The sequence below is a fragment of the Lathyrus oleraceus genome, chromosome 7 (assembly GCF_024323335.1).
Source record: "Lathyrus oleraceus cultivar Zhongwan6 chromosome 7, CAAS_Psat_ZW6_1.0, whole genome shotgun sequence".
Taxonomy (NCBI): domain Eukaryota; kingdom Viridiplantae; phylum Streptophyta; class Magnoliopsida; order Fabales; family Fabaceae; genus Lathyrus; species Lathyrus oleraceus.
The window spans coordinates 245,211,338-245,222,164 of NC_066585.1; positions in this window are offsets into that span (position 1 = coordinate 245,211,338).

Here is a 10,827-nt window from a genome sequence, read left to right on the forward strand (position 1 = left end):
CACTATATGCAAACAAGAAAGCTCACACAACATGGTTGGGCTTTAGTCAAGGGGTCAAATCAATCTCGACAAACAAGCCAACTGGAAAGGGGTGTTGTTTACTCTTAACCCTAACATTGAGAGTTAGGGTGAAGCAGATGACATGGGAAATGAGGATCAGACCTCATAGCTCTTATCCCTGGCCTGGGAGAGCTTTGAATCAATGGAGGCGTGGGAGTCCAGAATGTGGGACTCTATTCCACATGACTGACACAACAAGATTTTGGGTTTTTATTCAAAGTGCATCAACACATGGTGTGAGCAAGATGAAAGACACAACTGAATAGCAGGGGATGGATTGCACATCCCTTTTATTTGCAAATGCCTCTTCACTTAGGAGTTATTTATATGTACAAGGCACAAAGATAAACAACCACAAACATTGCCTCTTAAGGAGGGCTTCAGACAGGTGCCTGCCAAAATAACATGATAGGTCTTCCAGACTACATGGAGTTTAGGGATTTACCTAAGTGGTATGCCAACCACAAGCAAAGCAAAGAAACTCAAATAATGAGTTAAAGCGGCTAAAGTACCTGTAAGAAAAGCTAAACCAGTCAATATTTACATTCAGACAAATCAAACAATCAACAACAGTCAAACAACCAATCATCAGACAACAATGGTGCAAGGCCTAAGGTGCAAGCAAACTAAATTGATTCACCATCCACAAGACCTACAAAACAGCAAGGTTAGTCAACCAAAATAACTTATATCTCAAGTGATGAGATCATATCAACCAATGTGGCTAATTGCTTTGAAACTTGAAATGCACAACTCAAATTGTGAGAACAAACCACTAGCTCAAAGGCTAGGGTCAAAGGTGGGGCAAAAAGTCAAAATAGAACTTGATATTCAACATGAATCATCCTTGAACAATCATAAACATGTCCTAAAAAGGACCAAATCAAAATCATCAAGCAAAGCCATGTAGCAAGCAAGAGAAGTCAAAGGCAATTTCAAAGCACATATTTGGACATTGAGAATGAAAATTCCAAATCAAAACAGAAATGATTCAAACAATTATGAAAATTTTTGTGAGCATACAACATGTTCAATACAATCATCATACCAAAAATCATAAACAGAAAAGCTCATTTGATATGGAAATGAAAATGCACAAGTTAGACATCCAATAGTGTGACACACATTGTCACACCATACAAACATGTGCATAAAACAGAAATGGCAAATGAGAAAAATGCACAATCAAGCCTCAAACATCCATCAACATGTTAGGAACAATCATGCAAAATTTCATGGCAATTGGATCAATATCAAGCATTTTATGATAGGATGAATGAGATAAGGTCCAAATGCACACATGTTCAATTATCCTAACACAATTTAAATTCCAGCCATGCACAATTACAGAAATTTACACCATAAAATTCTAGACATTTCAAGGATCAAGTAGCAAAAAACCTGGAATTATTTGGATCATTCTACAATTAGTTATGATTTTTTGAAGATCATGGAAAAAATGAAATAAAAATTGAAAAAAACATGAAATAATGAAAAGAATTGAATAAAATGGCAAATGCTCCCAGCCGGAATCGAAGCGTGTACACACTTATGCCAAAACTACGTCGTTTCATTCAAAGCCCTAGTCAAAAACTAGCGACGGACCAGCGACGGCCACTAGCGGACGCTAGCGGCGGAAACCACCGTCTTCTTCATGAAGACGGTGGTTGTTACTGTTCACGAATTTTTCTCTCTCTAGAATTAGCGAAATTATATACCGTTGGACTCGTCTCGGCGTGTAGATCACGAATCCACTAATATTTTGGCCTAATTCCTCATATATTTTAAGAATCGATCAAGAACACTCATGAACACCAAACTTTAATCTCTCATAACTCTCTCAATATTTGTCTGTTTTTTATGAAATTTAGATCAGAATTTTCAGCGTGGAAAGATCTACAATAATATGCACATAAAATCATGAATTAAGAGGTTCGAATTTTGGACCTCTTGAAGCTCCAACAATGGCAGTGGTAGATTCAAGGCTTGGCAAGCATCCAAATTCACTCATATATCACTGTTATGTAGCTTGAAGTTGAAATTGAGGCTTGAGATGAACTAGATTCTGATTAAATTTGAATCTCCATCATCATGTTCATGATCTTCATGTGCTCAATTCTTCACCAAACTTTGCAATCAATGGCTTGAATTCTACCAATTGAGGATCAAGAAAACAGAATATGCAATAAAAATCAAGTGCTCTTTGAAGAATTTTTGAATTTGGGAGAAGAGAATTTTGGAGGGAAATTTTGGATCTAGATCTAGAATTGTGTAATTGTGAAAATTCTGTTACAATTATCTATTTATATGCTGGCTTAATCCATTTCCTAATCATGTTTAGGCTTGGCTAATTAAACTTTTATGAGAAAAGAGGTGTTATGCAAAATTTGGTTTTTTCACCCCATGCATGCAACATGCACGTGAACAGTAACAATGGCCATGCAATTTCACTTAAAATCCTTCTATGAACATGTTGGAATGGTTAAAAAGTCCATATGATGCACCAATTTCAAATTCATGATTTTCCCTCCAAAATGGGCATGAATATGCATATGATCATGTGATGAATTTTCATGCAATGTGATGAATGATTTGGAAAGTTCATGTTATGAGAAGAATTTGGAAAAAAGGAGCACTCAATTTGGAGTTATGAGTCAAAAGTTATGCCCTTTTGAAGTTCCATGCACACTTGGGCAATTATTGGATCATATCTCCTCAACCATTCATCATAAATTCATGATCTTGGACTTTTTGGAAATGGGAGAGAGAGATCTTCAACTTTCATGTTGGACAAAATTTCATTTGAAGCTTCTTTGATGATGTAAGATCAAATTGAATTTGAACCAAAACCTTTCCATTTTTGGAAACTTTCAATTACAGGTCACTTTCCATTTTTGGAAACTTTTGATCTGACCTCAAATTCTTCAAGATATGTGTTTGCAATGACAAATGAACCTCTTTTGAACATGAATGAGATATTGAAACTCATTTCTCCACCTCATAACCCACAATTGACTTTCTGTTGACTTTCTAGGGCCCCAGATGACTTGAACATGCTCAGATCAGCTTGAGCCTCAACCACTTGAGGAATTGGCTCAGAAATGAACCCCTAGCTCTTGTAAGCTCCACATAATAATCATATGATCCTCATCCAAGCAAATAACCTCATCTCCTTGAAAAACCCTAACTGGTAAAATGGCACTGATTAGGGTTGACTAGAGGTCAAAACCCTAATCCCAAAGAATCTGAGCATGAACAATGAGCTCCTTGAGGATGACATAACCATGATGATGATTATGTATACTTGCAACCAAAATAATGCTCAACCTCCTTGAAGGACCAAGGAACCCTAATAGAAGCACAAAACCCTCAGATGGTTGGTGATCAATCCAGTAAGACCCTCAGGCTTGAATCTCTTAACCTCTCTATCTTCTGACAAGACTTAGGAGGATGACATCATTATTTCCACATGATATGCAATATGCAAATGCCTAATGTCCTAAAACATGAAATGCAACATGTTAAACTAGTCCCAAGAGAGGAGGGCAAATTTTGAGGTGTTACAGTTGCCCCTATTCAATCCACTGTGAACCTGTCGATATGAATAGCCTCGGCTTTCAGATGATCAGGGTGAAGAGTGATTGAATACCAAGAACAGACGAACAATTTGCGCTCCGCTGGGGATTATTATATTTTTTGCTTTTCTTGAACCCCGAAACTTTCTGATGATTTCCTCTTTTTTCCGTTTTTCTTGAACCCCGGACAAATATTTTCTTTCGCGCGAATGATCCCGGATCACCGCATTTGAACCCCGATAACTTCATATTACTCTTGCTGCCAAACAATGCCCCTCGTTCTCCATTTTCTTGTGATAATTTCGTTGGCAATGCCGGAAATAACACCAACCACCACTCTGATGGCGACATATCAGAGGGTATTCGACCAGACATTTACCAATGATTGGGAAGGAACTTGACGTTTTACTGACATCGAACAATGATGTTTACTGACACCAAAGAAAGGATACTCGACCAGACATTTACTGATGACTGGGAAGGAGCTCGACGTTTACTGACATCGAACAATGATGTTTACTGACACCAAAGAAAGGATACTCGACCAGACATTTACTGATGACTGGGAAGGAACTCGACGTTTACTGACATCGAACAATGATGTTTACTGACACCAAAGAAAAGATACTCGACCAGACATTTACTGATGACTGGGAAGGAACTCGACGTTTACTGACATCGAACAATGATGTTTACTGACACCAAAGAAAAGATACTCGACCAGACATTTACTGATGACTGGGAAGGAACTCGACGTTTACTGACATCGAACAATGATGTTTACTGACACCAAAGAAAAGATACTCGACCAGACATTTACTGATGACTGGGAAGGAACTCGACGTTTACTGACATCGAACAATGATGTTTACTGACACCAAAGAAAGGATATTCGACCAGACATTTACTGATGACTGGGAAGGAACTCGACGTTTACTGACATCGAACAATGATGTTTACTGACACCAAAGAAAAGATACTCGACCAGACATTTACTGATGACTGGGAAGGAACTCGACGTTTACTGACATCGAACAATGATGTTTATTGACACCAAAGAAAGGATATTCGACCAGACATTTACTGATGACTGAGAAGGAACTCGACGTTTACTGACATCGAACAATGATGTTTACTGACACCAAAGAAAAGATACTCGACCAGACATTTACTGATGACAGGGAAGGAACTCGACGTTTACTGACATCGAACAATGATGTTTACTGACACCAAAGAAAAGATACTCGACCAGACATTTACTGATGACTGGGAAGGAACTTGACGTTTACTGACATCGAACAATGATGTTTACTGACACCAAAGAAAACAGACATTACGGGGATCGACACGACACTTACCGGTATCGCAGGGATGACATCTACATATGTCAAAACCAGGAAGACGCTTACCGGGGACTAACTGGGGAATGCTGTTGATCCAAAATCACGATGCTGAACTCCTCAGAGTAACACCTTCCAACTTCCATCTCGCACGACAGAAATCTCCTCCAGTATCGCACTACTGGGGAATACCGTTGACCCAACGTCACAATGCTAAACTCCTCAGAGTAACATCTTCACCATCCGGTGAAACCAATTCTCAAACGGTAACCACGGCTTGAGGCTAGCTGATGCTTGCAATGCTGAGGCTGATCTTCCAACTAGCGAAACCACTTCTCAAACGGTAACCACTGCTTGAGCAGCATCCTCACCACTTGGCGAAACCAAATCTCAAACGGTAACCACGGCTTGAGACTAGCTTATGCTTGCAATGATGATGCATGATTTGTTTTAGCGTAATGCTCCAAAATTATAGAAATGCTATGCAATTAGGTATGCAATATGCTATGCTTGTCTACATGATGAATGCATAAAAAGTATCCCCCTCAAGGGACTCCTCTGGGGAGCTCGAGGCACTCTACTGAGGAACTTGACAACACTCCAATCTCCACCCTGCTGGGGAAAGGACCACCCTTACCAGGGATGACCTCCACTGAACCCGATCCACTTGGGGACTTCGCTGGGGAAGAAACCTACCAACGCACTCTGCGGGGAAAACAACAATCTTCGACTTGCTGGGGATGCGACAATCTCCGCCATGCTAGGAGAAACAGCTACCAATAAACACCTCCGCTAGGGAAATAACAAACTTCAGGCCTGGCTGCTGAGGAAACCCCGATCTCAAACCTGCTGGGGAGATAACAATCCCGACCCTGCTAGGGGAAATAAGGAAAGTCTGGCACAGAACACCCGTCGACTCGTCGAACCCTGGTATCCACCATCTAAATCCAATGTCAGCTTTCCACTTTTGAGAGCTCCCAGAATCGTCTGGACTTTTCTGATTCATCACCTTGTATTCTCAACTTCTCCGTACTCTACGGAGATCGAACTCCTTAGATTCGTACAAACTTTCCTGTCCTCAGACTTTGAAGAATCTTCTTGATTAATCCTCTAGGATCGTCGCACGTCTTTCGTCGTCTTTTCACCACTCTTCGATCCCTTGTCCCTGACTGGACTCCACGGGGATCCTTTGTCACAAAGCTTCACATCACAACCTGCAAGTGAGTGAAAATATCTAACAACACCTGCAAAAGAGATCGGTAGACAAAAATGTGCCCCAGGCGTGCCAAAATTTCAACACTTGGGTCACTCCACCTTCCGAATAAGATTTCAAATTTTCAATCTTATAAACATGCATGGGAAGGGACCTGTATGTCTCAAAATGCAAATATTCTTTATCAAAAATAACTGGATGTTTTTGAAATCAAAGCGGTAATGAAAACAAAAACAAAATTATTTGACTAAATATGCATTTTATTGATTGAAAAAGTGGCTCAAAAACTGAGCAGTACACAGGAAGCAATTCCTGAAAAGAGGTAATTGCGCACAAAAGGAAAAATCTATCCTAATGGCAATGTGAAACCGTGATCTCATCGAGTTCCAACTCGGTTACACCCCATATGCCCTCAAGACTCTCCGTGCTTTCTGCCTTCTGAACAAGACGTTTCCGACCGATCCCTGTCGGGGATTATCCATGTCATAACCAAAGTAAACGATCATGCTAGACGCAGTTGTTCGTTTCAATCCCTCTTTTGCCTGGACCCCCCTTTCGGGTTTTCAGTCCACCGGGATACCCTTTTTTGCCCAAGTCGCCCTTGTGGGGTTTTCGACTTGCCGGGCGTACAGTTTTTTCTTTTTATCCCTAATTTTTGCCCGAACCTTTTCATTCATTTTTTTTTTGTTCGCCGGGATGCCCTTTTTTGCCTGGACTATTTTATTCTTTTTGTCCAACGGGTCTCTTATACGAAGTATTTTTTAACTGCGTCCGCATTCACAGGGGATGGAAAATCCTCGCCATCCATGGTCGTTAACAACAAGGCTCTACCAGAGAAAACCTTCTCGACCACGAATGGGCATTCATGACTGGGTGTCCACTTGCCCCTATGATCGTTCTGAGGAGGAAGGATCCTTTTCAACACCATATCGCCCACGTGATACACACGAGGTCGCACCTTCCGGCCTAAAGCACGCTTTGTTTGCTGCTGGCGCAACTGCCCCATGACGAACGATTGCCAGCCTCTTTTTCTCAATTAGGCTTAACTCTTCGTACTGAGTCCTTATCCACTCAGCCTTTTCCAATTTTACATCCTCTCACTGACAGAATCTGGACCTCGACCGGTAGCACGGTTTCCATCCTATACGAGTAAGAACGGTATTGCCCCAGTAGACGCACCGAGGTTCGATACCCAGGCCACAAGCTTCGCACTCAGCCCCATTGTTGGTGCATTCAAATGTCAGCTTAACAACACAAGGAATGTGGGGATCCCTTTGGCGTAACGAAAACAGCACCAAGTCCACTATCATTCTCATCAACGGCCCCATCAGACATCAGAATCCGTTCGGATTCAGGGTCAGGCCCCTCCTCTGGGATCGGTTCCTCACAATCTTTCGATTTGATAACCTCGATGTCCTCATCAGGGAATTCAAACTTCATCGGTTGATAGTCATCAATCGGTTGCTCGGCAAGGTGATAAGACAATACACTCCCCTTGGTTGCTTTCTGAGAGGTATACTGTATATCAAAATCAGTCAAAAATCATTTGCCATCTCGCAACCCATCCGGTCAATGCTGGCTTCTCATGCTGGCTTTTCAAATACATACCTGATCGGATCCATCTTGGAAATCCACAAAGTGGTACGAACCAGCATATACCGTCTCAGTCGGCGAGCAGCCTATGCCAAAGCACAGCAAGTTCTCTCGAGCGGTGAATATATTGTTTCATAGTCGATAAACTTTTTGCTAAGGTAAATTGCATGCTCTTTTCGACCAGACTCGTCATGCTGCCCCAGTACACACCTCATAGACCCCTCGAGGACTGTCAAGTACATGGTTTACGGTCTCCCTCCACAGGCATCAGAATCGGAGGTTCCTGCAACTATTCTCTTATTTTTCAAATGCCCCTCGGCAACCATCATTCCACTTGACCTTTAAATCTTTTCTCAACAGCTTGAGTGGGTTCACACGTGGCTGTTAGATGAGATGTGAACCGTGAAATGCAGTTCAATCTACCTAAGAAACCACTAACCTCTTTCTCTATTCTCGGTTCAGGCATTTCTTGTATTACTTTTTTCTTTTTTTTCCTTTTTTTTAGCAGGATCAACCTCGATTCCTCTTTTCCGCTCACAATAAGCCTCAGCAACCTACCGGACCGCACTCCAACAACACACTTATTCGGATTCAGCCTCAGTCTGAATTGTCTCAACTAGTCAAACAACTTGGCCAGATCTGCCAGATGCCCCTCTTCTGTTTGGGACTTTGCTATCATGTCATCAACATAGCATTTAATTTCATGATGAATCATATCATGAAACAAAGTCACCATAGCTCTCTGATGCGTGGCACCGGCGTTCTTGAGACCGAATGGCATCACCTCTGCTCTTGACACGCGCCTCCAAGGCGGCCCCAACCTTTATTTCCTTTCAGACCTCCTCGGTGCTTGGATTGACAATCTCAACTCGCTTCTCGTGCGGTTGAATCACCTTCTCCTCTTGTCTCAACAACCTGGCTAATCTTCCAGCAGATCACGATCTTCTTCGCCTTCTTCTTCGGCATGATAGATCGGATGGTCAAAGTCATACGAGGGTGTAACAGGATTGTTATCAATGAGATCAGGAGAATAGTCGCATCTACATGAATATTGATTCATGCATTGCTTTTGAGGTCGGGACAAGATAAATCAAAAGGAAGAAAAATGAAAATAAACATTGCCATTTTTTTATTTTCGTTTTAAACTGCAAAAATAAATGAAAAACAGGGAGCACCGCTTTTACTACAAAAACATCCATTTATTAATGATGCAAAATGTTGCAAAATGAAACACATGAGGTGGCCCTTACAATGGACCAATACGTTTCAGGCAAAACGTATGGCTTTCATGCAAACAGAATTGAAAAACAGAAACATTACTCTTCAGGATGAGTGACAGTGATGATCTTTTAGGCCTTCCAGTTCTGGACTCCATCCCTGGTACGCACGGTTTTATCTACGAGTCCAACTCACAGTCACTGTCAGTCTCTTCACCCACCGCACCGACGTGACCTAAATCTTCAGCAATTACACCCACCATCACCTGACCATGCGCCGATATGGGATTAGCATTAACATTCGGAGATGGTGCGAAATTGATGGTCTTGGAGTCTACCAAGTCTTGGACAACATGCTTAAAGGCTCTACAACCCTCAATGTTATGCCCTGGTGTACCAGAATGGAATTTACACTTGGCGTTCTCATCATAGTTAGGAGGCCTCTGGTCTGATCTTACCGGAGCCATCGTCCTCGGCTGAACCAACCCAAGATCCATCAACTTCTTAAACAGAAAAACATATGTCACGGGTGGCTTATCAAACTGACGATCAATCCCCTTTCCTCTCACTTGGTATCCAGCTCTCTGTGCTCTCTGTTGAGGTGGCTGACGTTGCTGTTGTACCGATTGATTACCAGCAGGAATGGTTACCGTCGCAGTGTGCTGGTAGTAATGATCCCTACCGTGTCCCCTTTGGGCATACACAACACTCGATTCACCCTCATTCTTGCGCTGACCGTTCCCAAATGGCTTCTTTACTCCAGATGACGGAGCATTTCCCTGTATTTTCCCCATTCTCAGCCAACTTTCAATTCTTTCCCCAGCCATTACTATATCAGCAAAATTGGTAACCGGGCATCCTACCATTCTTTCAGCAAAGGTCCCCTGCAGGGTACCCATGAACAGATCAGACATTTCTCTATCTACCAACGGAGGTTGAACTCTGGCAGCCAACTCCCTCCACCTTTGTGCATATTCTTTAAACCCTTCGTTCGGCTTCTGAGACATACCCTACAACTAGGTACGGCTAGGAGCCATGTCAGCATTGAATTGGTATTGTTTAAAGAAAGCATCTCCAAGATCCTGCCAGCTCTTGACATCTGATGATCTCAGCTTGGTATACAATTCCAGAGACCCACCAGACAAGCTGTCCTAGAAGAAATACATCCATAGCTTCTGATCCATTGTATAAGCAGAAATCTTTCGGACAAAAGCCTGGAGATGAGTTTCCGGGCAAGAACTCCCATTATACTTGTCAAACGCAGGCGCTTTAAACTTTTGCGGGATCATAATCCCCTCAACAAGCCCCATGTTTGACATGTTGACAACCCCCGGAGTAGCATGGCTTTCTAGAGCCCTGATCTTCTCTGCCATCACCTGAATCTCCTTGTTTGGCGGCGGAACACCGTACTGACCAAATTGCTCATTTAGCACAGAGAACTGGTCTTCTTATTTATCCTCCATGGCCCCAAAGAATGGAGGAAACTGATTATCCTTCAGATTATTGCCCATAGGACCTGGCACACCGCCTGCAGCGAAACCAAAACCTCCCCCATTGTTGATCACTACACCAGTAGTAGTCTTCCTTCCGGGGTCACCACCGTCCCTTGAACCACCAAGACCATGGTTGGAGACACCTTCCTGATTATTACCACTGTTGGCAGCAGAAGCCCGCTCAAGCTTCTCCACTTTCTCAACCAACGCCTTCTGCCCCAAGGCGAACCCTTGCATAACATTGATCAGCTCACTCATCTTCTCTTTCAGTTCGAGAATGTCTGCGTTGGATGTATCCATCAGTTGGGGTCTGTTGCGCCTGGTAGGGTATCTGTG